General features: G+C 42.2%; 1 protein-coding gene and 1 long non-coding RNA gene across 4 annotated transcripts in view; one reads left to right on the top strand and one right to left on the bottom strand.

Annotated features, from left to right (window-relative positions):
• Positions 1-5,518: 5,518 nt before the first annotated feature.
• LOC145431393 (uncharacterized) lies at positions 5,519-7,815 on the bottom strand. The gene is made up of 2 exons (XR_013911699.1): positions 7,597-7,815; positions 5,519-5,832 (listed from the first exon to the last, which is right to left on the bottom strand). It is a non-coding gene; the product is annotated as an uncharacterized LOC145431393 (long non-coding RNA).
• The window catches only part of npas2 (neuronal PAS domain protein 2), a 45,490-nt gene continuing 40,588 nt past the window's right edge, over positions 6,524-11,425 (top strand). For 2 of the 3 annotated variants that reach the window (XM_080307044.1, XM_080307046.1), the window contains exon 1: positions 6,524-6,845. The gene's annotated coding sequence lies outside the window, so the exon portion shown is untranslated. The remainder of the gene's footprint in view (positions 6,846-11,425) is intronic. The other variant, XM_026182864.2, reaches the window with a different exon arrangement.

The following is an 11,425-nucleotide window of genomic DNA, read 5'->3' as shown; positions in this document are numbered from 1 at the left end:
TTTTAATATTTTAAAGGGTAAATGTATTCGTAAATGTATTTTGTTATTTTTATTTATTTATTTGGGGGGGGCACCAACGCTATTTTGTGAATAAAAATATTTGTGGTTTTAAATATATTATTGTCAGTCAATATACAGTTGCAATTGTTGGAGCAATCTCACTGATCTTAATATATTTGGACATACAAAAAGTATTTCCAAAAGTTTTCAATCAGTTCATTTTCTAGTAGGTACAAATCAGTGACTGTAGAAAACAGTTATTGGTACAAATGCATTCATCTTTAATATGAGGAGTGTTTTGGTTACAGTCTCTAGCATCTGGGTGTCATTGTGGAAGAATCATCCTTGACTTTAACAGTAACAAAGAAAATATGCAGCTTGTTAAATTGTGAAATAGTATAGCATTTATTTCCACCAGCTCACCCTTGCAAGGCTGAGTTCTAAAGAGTGGGCTTGAACATCATTGCCTTTGTGTGGAGACAACGTTAGAGAGGCAGGGTTGAGAGGGTTTGGGCATGTGCAGAGGAGGGATAGTGGATACGCTGGGTAAAGCATGTTGAAGATGAAGCTGCCAGGCAGGAGGAAAAGAGAACAAGCATAGAGGAGATTCATGGATGTTTTTTGTTTAAGAAGGTTCCTAACTCAGTGAAGTGACTGGAATTATCTGCTAAACAGCCAATAAGAGCTGTTCTTAAAATGCTTAGGATGGGAGCTCTAGAAATAGAAAGCAGACTGTATCATTTTTCAACAGGTAAATATAAGAAAAGAAGATGTATTTAATTTTACAGGCTTTTAGAGGTCCATCCATCTTCATCCGCTTTATCCGGGGCCGGGTCGCGGGGGCAGCAGCCTAAGCAAAGAGGCCCAGACCTCCCTCTCCCCAGCCACCTCCTCCAGCTTATCCGGGGGAATACCAAGGCGTTCCCAGGCCAGCCGAGAGATATAATGGCTTTTAGAGGTAAATTATTGTAATGCTCCAATCACAGGTTTATCCATTCAGTGTTTTCTATAGTTTATATATAAAAACCCAGCCATTTCACTTCAGTGATAACCAGAAACAGCTCAAAGCCAGCAAACCCTATAAAGGAAGTGCCAAGTGAGAATGAGTGATGGAGGCCTAATAAAAATATTACAAAATAATAAGGCAATTACTAATAAAAATATGAATTTTTAATGAAATAATTATGTAATTCACAAATGGGAAGAATTGATGGATGATCAATATTTTTTTATATAAGGTATAGATAGAAGTCTCTGGGCACTGTGTGTGAGGTCCCAGGGGCTGAGACTCAGGTGGAGCTTTATCCATAGGAAAGCTGCTTTGTTTTTAACAGCTTCACCAAATGAACCTGAAATCTGTGTTTAACAGAAGACCTGTAAGATGTGTAGAAAAACACCTAACATTATTTGATTGATCATGGACAGTTCCTGTGATAATTAAAGTACTGTTACTGTGCCACCTGGGTAAATGTGCACATGGCTCAGATATTAGTCTACTACACTGACACAGTTCCATTAATAGCTATATTCTGACAGACATCTCACTGTGTTTGTAACAGACTCAATAGAGAAAAGTCTCTGGGCAATTCTAAGATAAAAAAAAACTCAGTTTAGATAATTTCTGATATGTTTCATAACATGCAGCAGCAGATCTCAGAGAATGACTCGGCCTCTGTGTGGAAAGGTTTTAGGAATATCACCAACTACAAAACCTCCCACTCCACTGATGACTTGCTCTTGGCCAACACCCCCAACGACTTTTACTGCCGTTTTGACGAGCCATCAGGCAGCCTTCACACCTCCAACAATAGAGACACTTTGGACACTCATTCCCCCACCTCTCCCCCCTCCATAGAGCCATCACCACCTTCAAACACTTCACCTACAACACCCCCCTCCTCACCCCACACAAAAGAGGATTTCACACCACCTCCTCCCACCATAACTCTTCATATTCATGAAGCAGGTGTGAGGAAGCAGTTTAAGAGTCTGAATGCTCGGAAAGCTCCTGGCCCAGACGGTGTGTCTCCTGCCACCCTCAGACACTGTGCAAACGAGCTGGCCCCAGTGTTTTCTGGCATTTTCAACTCCTCACTGCAGGCATGTCATGTGCCTGCCTGCTTCAAGTCCTCCACCATAATCCCTGTCCCCAAGAAACCTAGGATCACTGGACTAAATGACTACAGACCCGTGGCTCTGACATCTGTGGTCATGAAGTCTTTTGAGCGCCTGGTTCTCTCCTATCTCAAGACCCTCACGGCCCCCCTCCTGGACCCCCTGCAGTTTGCATACAGAGCCAACAGGTCTGTAGACGACGCCATCAACATGGCCCTACACTTCATCCTGCAGCATCTGGACTCCCCAGGAACCTACGCCAGGATCCTGTTTGTGGACTTCAGCTCTGCCTTCAATACCATCCTTCCAGACCATCTCCGAGGCAAGCTTTCCCAGATGAATGTGCCTGATCCCATCTGCCGGTGGATCACTGACTTCCTGTCGGACAGGAAGCAGCATGTGAGGCTGGGAAAGAATGTCTCAGACTCCTGGACCATCAGCACCGGCTCCCCTCAGGGCTGTGTTCTTTCTCCTCTGCTTTTCTCCCTGTACACCAACTGCTGCACCTCCACCCACCAGTCTGTCAAGCTAATCAAGTTTGCAGATGACACCACCGTTATTGGACTCATCTCGGACGGGGATGAGTCTGCCTACAGGAGGGAGGTTGAACGTCTGGTGTCCTGGTGCAGCCACAACAACCTGGTGCTGAATGCCCAGAAGACAGTGGAGATTATTGTGGACTTCAGGAAGCACACAGCCCCACTCCCCCCCATCATCCTGACTGACACCCCCATCACCTCTGTGGACTCATTCCGCTTCCTGGGTACCACCATCACCCAGGACCTGAAGTGGGAGCCCACCATCACCTCCGTCATCAAGAAAGCCCAGCAGAGGATGTACTTCCTGAGGCAGCTGAAGAAATTCAACCTGCCAACACGGACGATGATGCAATTCTACACTGCAATCATCGAGTCCATCCTCACCTCCTCCATCACCGTGTGGTACGCTGGAGCCACTATCAGGGACAAACAGAGACTGCAGCGTGTTGTGCCCTCTGCTGAGAAGGTGGTTGGCTGCAGACTCCCATCTCTGCAGGACCTGTACACCTCCAGGACACTGGGGCGTGCAGCTCGGATCACAGCTGACCCTTCTCACCCTGGACACAGTCTGTTTGACCTGCTCCCCTCAGGCAGGAGGCTCCGGTCCATTCGCACCAGAACCTCTCGCCACAAGAACAGTTTCTTCCCCTCTGCTCTTGAACACATGAACAATAACCGTATGACTGTTCCCACCACTAACACATGACCCTACGCTGTGTTCACTGCATCATTCCATGTTTGGCACCGATCACCACCTGCACTCATGTATATATCATGTATATATCTATCTATCTACTTAGCACTTTTAATTATTATTCTCATTTTTATTTTCATGTCTATTTAAGCTTAATTTATAACAGTATGTTTGCACTGAAGCACCGCAGCAATTTCCTAATGTTGTAAACCCGCTCAACATTTGGCAATAAAACCCTTTCTGATTCTGATTCTGATAAACACACCAGTATAATAAGTGCGGCTCGGCTCGTAGCAGGACTGCGTAAACAGTTTAGGATGAAGCCATAGTTTTGGTACTTTGACACAGGTGGATGGTTCGAAACTGTAAGCAATTACAGATTCGTTCATAACATCTTGCAGCAATATCTTTGTAAGGAAGGTTGTTCTCATTTGTATGAGCCACATAAAACAACAGGGTAAGAACACGTTATGGTGAAGTATGCGTCCATTTGGGTAGTAAAAGGAGATAGGAAGTACTTTTGAAAGAGGGTGTAGAGGATGTTGTGCATAGGTTAAAAGAGAGGCAACTGATCTGTTGTGGTGACCCCTAAAGGGAGTAAGTGAAAGAAGGAGAAAACTTCATGGCCTTTCTTACTTGTAGATTAAGTAACACTAAATTATGCAGTTTTACTCAAAATGATGCAGAACTGTTGAGACATATATTTTCATTATTTTATTACTGCCACCCTGGGTGAAGTTTTCTGGGCGATGCACAGTCATGTTTTACAGCCTGACATGTTTTCATGATGAGATGTTTTTGAAGAACACATTTTTGACAGACTTATGTATTTAAATAGTTCATGCGTAAACATTAATGGTATATTATTCACACGTGTTCACAAAAAACCACAGAATGTATCGGTGTTATACTGAAGCTGAACCTTGCACACAATTCCTTGAAAATCTAAAAACTGAAAAAGCTCCATTCATTGGCTTAGATAGAAAGACTCATGGAAAGGTTGAGAGCATGTCTGAGTCTCAAATAACCACCAAGGTGAGGTCACTATTTTATTTGGGAAGCTGAAAATAAATACCCTATGCTTTCCTTCTTTGTAACTAGCAAAAAATGAACAAACAAAGATCACGTATAAACTTCTTTTGAAGTTTCTCACCGTGCACGGCTGGCTGACACAACACCCATCATCACAGATCACAGCAGCAAAGCTGTGATTGTTATTGGATTTTTGAGTTGTGGCTTCATGTACTCGCTCACATACGTACATTCTCAAGGTTCCCTCGTGATCTCCAGTTAAATTGAAAAAAAAGTTCTCTTGCCGTTTGCTGTGGTTTGTTCAAATATTGCTTTTGAGAGAATTGGCAGCTTATGTTCACTTCGTCATTGTTTGAAGAGGACTCTTTGTGTGTGAGTGTGTGTTTATGTGTGTGGTTTGACTCCACGATAAAGCTTTTTATATATAGAATAACAGTGGAGGGATGGTGTAGATTTATTTCTCGTCACGTAGAGCTATGTGGTCTTTGCCCTGTTCATGAATAGCTATTCACCGGGAAAATTATAAAGGAAAATGATGTGCGACGACTGGCAGACTCACACGGTTTCTCGCAGGCAGTTGCAAAAGAGTTTTCTTTGCAGACAAAACATCTATGTGGCCTGAAAATGATTTGATATGCTGTGGTGTCATTCTCCCTTCTGGCAGCATCCCTTCTGTTACGGTCATGAATAACGAAATTCATTATTTAATAGTCAGTCCGCTGTGAAATACAAGTATGTCTTAACCCACTCGAAGCATTTGGCCTTGTTTCCCCTCTGAGGAGTGATTTAGAGACACACATCCTGTGAGAGGTCTATTAGACAGCATATCTTTTGACAGATGAAGTGAAGGAGTGGGGGTGTTGGCCTATTTGATCATGCTTTGGATGCAACTCTCACAACAGAATTGTTTTAGAGTGTTACATGCTACCTTGTCTTTAGACATAGGAAAAACCACAAATCAGTCTAACTTTGTACAAATGCCTCCAGAACTGATCTGCAGGAGTGTGATCTGAACATGTGCTTCAGCTGCCTTTTTCAAGGAGTTAACCTTTCCTGTCACATAAATTTTCTTCTGTTTATATGCCACCCTAGAAATAATGCAGATTTCTAAATAAAGCATTGTGCAAAAGCAAAGAGCCACCTGTTATTTCTTTATATTTTGATTGGAAACTGAAAAATAGGTCCAGTGATTTTTGTACAAACAAGAACATAGAGTATATAGGGCAAAAACAGAGTTTTCACAATTGTAATGAGCTTGAAAGTCAATCTAAACTCTCTTAGGCAGCTTTCTTCTTCAGGAATAGTTCTCCAAGGGTTCTTGAAGGACGTTCAAAGCTCTTCTTTGGATGTTCACTGTCAGGGTGATCCCACACCGCTTCAATAATGTTCAGGTCTGGGCTCTGGGCAGGACAATTCTAGACTGACAGATGTTTGGACCCCAGTTGCTTTGACCTACAACACAGCATTTAAAAGCATATCTGCTTATCCACTAACATCTCAACCATTTTCATTGTATGTGAAGTATGCATGGTATGCATGAGTAGTGACCTGTAATGCTATAGCTGTAATGTAAAATAGCAAACCAGAGAAACTCAGTGAGGTACAACTCTTTCAGCCTCAACCAACTGCATATACTGGAGTGACTCATTTGAGCTGTTGCACCCTTAGCAGTTTACCCATGCAGATATTACGCACTGAACTAAAGGTGGCGCTGCAGCGTCCACTGATTGGTTGGACTGAGGAGAAAGTAGGGGACAGGTACGACTCAGTGGTGCGCCTCTCAGACCAACAAACTTTACGTGGTCTCTGTGGCTGACCCAGAGACCACGAGTCACACAAATAAGCCGAACAGTGGTGTGTGAAACAGCCAAAATGTGAGCTTCAAAACGCCTTAAAATCTTCAGTTGTGTTGCACCCACGCGATAATCTACCTGTAGTGTTGGTTGGCCGAGAAACCCCCAAACGCAGACAACTGAAAGGCTGGATGGAGGTCCAGCCACGCCCCCTTACGGTAACCCTATGGAGAGGGCGGTATTGGATGGCACTTTCCTCCAATGACGTCGTGAGAACAGGCGGGGCTTAAAAGACCGCCTCCGCTCTTCTGCAGACTGCAACCAGCCTGCTCACGTAACTTAATATAGTATGTGGACCAGTGGGCGGGGCTGTGAGCGCGGCCGCACACTGGCTGCTGCCGGAGGCTCTTCATTCAGCCTGCATGAGTCCGCGGACAGGAGGCGGACTGACCAGCGCGCTCTAATGAACGTGTGAGGTTTGTAGGCTGGGTCACCTCAGCAGCGTGCTGCAGCCTAAATACAGACAGCGGCAGGAATCGTTAGCAGACTGCAGTGCAGTTTCACATGTGAGCAACTTTCTGGAATGTAACACGTCTGAGTTTTATTTGTTAAAACCCAGACTCACAAACACATACAGCCGCTCCTGTTTGGATCATTATTCGGCAGAATAAGGTGAGTGTCCGGCTTTGTGCTCGTTACTTGTTACGGTTGTTATAAATGTGGCTTCAAATTGGAAACTTTCAAATAATAATAATATTTTAAAAAGTTGTTTTTAGTAGCTACCCTCTTCTCCTGGCTCAGTCTGCTTCACAGTGTTTATAATATCAATAGATGGTATATCTGCTTTTTTATGTCCCAATCAAACACATACATAACTGTTTAGACTGTTTTTTTTTTTAATTTCTGTTTACTAAGTGAAGAAAGTCTTAGTCCTTTAGTGTGTGTTATAATCATTATATTGTGGGAAGCTGTGTAAGAATCTTAGTAAGTGCAGTAACTACTGTATAATGGAACCTATGTGCTGACCTAGCTCTGAAATGTCAGTTTTTTCCATATGGAGACACTTGACTCCATCTGAAAAAGGAAGATTCTTGTGTGTGTGTGTGTGTGTGTGTGTGTGTGTGTGTGTGTGATTTGAAATATGAGGAATGAAATATGAATGTGGCTTAATTGGCACGAACAGACAAACAAACTAGAGTCTGATAAGCCAAGACACTTGTCCTAGTAAAATCAGCTCTGATATACATCTGAATGTCTGATCTGAATGACCGATGCTATGTCAGTCACAGCTGTAGTTCGGGGACCTGATGCGAAACAAAACCCAGAGCCAGGGATCCGGGGCATTTTGGTTGTTTTTTATCTTTGCTCCAAAGTGTGCTGCTGTCAGAGTCTAAAAGATTATCCTGTGTGTCCATCTACTTACACTCGTGTTGAGGCTTGTGCCATTTTTCCGGCTTGCTGTGTCAGTGCTGAGGTTGGCCCAGGAGCCATGAGCAGTGATGAGGATGTGTGCTGACAGCTGAGCGGGGCAGGATGAGGCTGTTCCATGACTGACTGAACTGGGCTGTTCATTGCACCATATGCTCCTCTTTATATCGTGCTGCTAAACATTTGGGCCTGCCTCATGACTCATGCTGTCTTCTTCTCCCTTCAGCCAATTCTAATCCTGCTGCTAAATGGGACAATCAGAACATTGTTACACGGTGAGCTTGAAAACGTTGTGGATTCCACTTTTGGCATTAGGTCTACCACTATAAAAACAGTATATAGGAGTCAATCACAATCCTTTTACAGCTTCCAGTAACTGACAGGTATCATGGAGAAGGCCATCCACTACTTGTCAGACTAAAAAATTTGGCTTCTGGGTGATAAACAAATGTAGAGTGAGCCTGGACCAGCTGTGTCAGTGGTGCACTGTGCACCACTGACACAGCTGTCAGACTGTGTGGGTGTTTCGGTTTTTTTTGTGTGTGGTAACCCAGAAGACTGGTTTGAGGGTGTCAGGTAGTGGGGTTTAACCATTAACAGTGCTGATCACCTGATACACGAGTCTGTGCACAGAAGAAAAAAGGGAAACCCAATCTGCTAAGGTTCTGCTAAGATGTGTTCGAGTCAAACAAGGATTTCAGAGTTTTGAGAAATGCTGCCACAAATGTTACACATCTGTTTGTTTTTTTATAACCAACATTTATTGTAATGTAATTCGCTTGCCCTGTACTCAGTGGAATGGCAATTTGAGACTTTTCTGCTCTCAAATTGAAAGTTTTCTTCTCTAATCTTCTTCATGTGGTCTTTTTTAGTTTTAGTCTCCTCCCCCGGAGACCTTTAAATGCAGGGAATATAAGTTATATTATAAGTTCTATCTGGATTTATTTCACCTTTAAGTATAAACTGAGCATGGGGCCTTGTAGACATTTCTGTCCTGACATATAACTCTGATTAGTGTCTGTGATTTTTTCTTCTTCTTTCATCTCTTTGCTGAAACTATGCTGTGGTGAAGGTTAGTTAACTGATGACACATAGCCTCTTCTCTGATGTTACAGAGCATGTTGTGGGGAAAGTAGGTTACTGGGCCATGTCCTGCAAGCTTAAACTGAAAGCTAGTCTGAATATTGCTAGAGCTGCTTAGTGTGACTGGGCATGCACAAATGGTGTAGGTCTGTGTTACAGCAAAGGGACTCCTCCTGCTTTCTGTCTCTTTAAGAAAACAGAGCCGCGCTCCACATAGAATGAATGTTGAATGTTCAACCCATGATGATTCATCACAAACACATGAAATGGGGTGTAATCTCACAACAGGTTGATTAATAGATCAGAGGTTGCAAATAACCAAGTCCCGCTTACCTCCGAACACCAGAGGTGTCATCTTTTTGTGTGTGATTAGCTCATTTTGGCCTTATTGTCTCAGTACTGACATTGACTTCAAGTCTTATCACGGTGTTTTGCTTTTTTCTTTAACAAACCATATTGATATAAAATCTTCCACAGAAAACTAGAAGGCATACAAATACAATGTAAGACTTTAGGTTAGCCATTTATTTCCACAGACATCAAGAAAAGCAGACATGAGCACCACAGTGGCATGCGTACTTGGACAGAGCAGCAGCCAAAACATTTAAATAGGTAAGTTCGAGGTAATAAAACAGAAAAAAAGCTGAGAGAGATGGGAAACAGGCTCCCTGACTACATGAAAGAGGCATTCAGAGTATTTGTAATTTCCATCAGAGCTAGACTTTCACTGCTTCTTACCAACAACAGCTCTTGTTGTTTCACTTCGACTTTTTCATTTCTCTCAAAAGCTTTTAAGGACACAAAGCGAGATATGCCAATTTTGTACAGCTAACAGCTCCTTGGAAATAATTTTGTTAGTGTAAAAAAACAATTTTATTCATGTTGAAAATGTGCTATGTTTTTCTTTTTCATAGATTCACCTAAAGAAATGGGAAGAAAATGTGTTTTTCAACAGGCTTCTATTAAAGTTCCTAAAGATACTTGTTAAAATTGATTATTTGCTCAGTTGTCTGTTATGTGAGAACACAACTGGGTCATCCTTTGAGTTAGGTCCATTTTTATGCTTGATTGTCTCAGTGTGAAGTGACGTAATGAATTAACAAGAGAAATGACTCCTCTTTAAAAAACCTTCCTAGCCTGGAGAACTGCTACTCAAATCCAAAAATTATAAGAAAGGCTGGCTCCTTGGAAGCAAAATATTGAGAATTGAAGGGTTGTTAAAGACTTTTACAGTCTATAAATCTATAAATGCAACTGACTATCGCAACATTGTTCCAGAAATGCTGTTGTTTGTGTTGTGGTTTGACTGAGACTTCTCGTAATTGGCCCCATTGTCCATGGCTCACTTGTCTCCTACAAAAGCCACAGTGATTTTTAATGAACTTCCCCAACAGCCAATCAGAATCAGAATACTTTATTAATCCCGAAGGAAATTAGGCAATTCTGTCGTAAACACCAGGGTGAAAAAATGAAATTAGTTTATTTAAAGTGTCAGTCAAATTGTTATTATTATTATATTATTATTATATTATATTCTGTGGTCTTAGTTTTACTTGACTTGTCTGCTGCTTTTGACACGGTTAATCACAACATTCTTCTATCAAGATTGGAACATGTTGTTGGTCTCAAAGGTACGGTTTTATCTTGGTTTAAATCCTATCTCTCAGAGAGGTCGTTCTCTGTTGCTATGGGGCAACACTCCTCGGCTTCTGCCCCTATTTATTGTGGTGTGCCTCAAGGGTCCGTGCTCGGTCCTGCTCTTTTCTCTTTGTACATGTTGCCGTTGGGATTAATTTTTAGAAAACATAACATCTCCTTTCACTGTTATGCCGATGATATCCAGATTTATTTACCTTTGAAATCCGATGTGACTGCTTCTTTGCAACCTCTGTTCAACTGTTTGCATGAAGTAAAAATTTGGTTATCACATAATTTTCTTACATTGAACGAGAATAAGACTGAAATCATAGTCTTTGGTAGTCACACTCCGCTAGACCAGTTAGCTGACGCCCTAGGCCCTCTCGCTAGCCATCTTTCGTCCACTGTAAGAAACCTCGGAGTGTTCCTGGATGGCTCTTTTAAACTCGAGAAACAGGTGTCCACTGTGGTAAAAAACAGCTTTTACCAGTTGCGTCAGATTTCCAAAGCAAAGCCGTTCCTTCCTTTAAAAGATCTTGAAAAGCTTATCCACGCATTTATTACATCCAGATTGGACTACTGTAACTCCCTCTACTCGGGCCTCCAACACTCCTCTCTTTGCCGGCTCCAGTTAATTCAAAATGCAGCTGCGCGTCTTTTAACAGGTACGAGAATTCATGAACACATAACTCCAATTTTAGCCAAATTACATTGGCTCCCTGTTAAATATCGTATAGATTTTAAAATTCTTTTGTTCACTTTTAATATTTTGAATAATTTAGCGCCAAGTTATCTTTCTGATTTACTCCATTCATACAATCCCAACAGGGCACTTAGATCATCCAACCATAGGCTCCTAGCACAACCTAGGACTCGAATGAAGTCGAGAGGCGACCGGGCCTTTGCATCCGTGGCACCCAGACTCTGGAATAACCTCCCCGTTCATATTCGCACTGCCGAGTCTATCCAGTCTTTTAAATTACGTCATAAAACTTATTTTTTTACTTTGGCTTTTGATTCTGTCTAGTTGGCTGTTTTAGCTTGTTGCGTTGTTACCTATTGTTTGTTGTCCTCTTCTATTGTTTGTTTTAACTGTCTCATGT

This window comes from Astatotilapia calliptera, chromosome 10 (assembly GCF_964374335.1).
Source record: "Astatotilapia calliptera chromosome 10, fAstCal68.1, whole genome shotgun sequence".
In the NCBI taxonomy this organism is placed as follows: Eukaryota; Metazoa; Chordata; class Actinopteri; order Cichliformes; family Cichlidae; genus Astatotilapia; species Astatotilapia calliptera.
The sequence above is the reverse complement of the archived record's forward strand: the minus strand, read 5'-3'. Positions and strand labels throughout refer to the sequence as shown.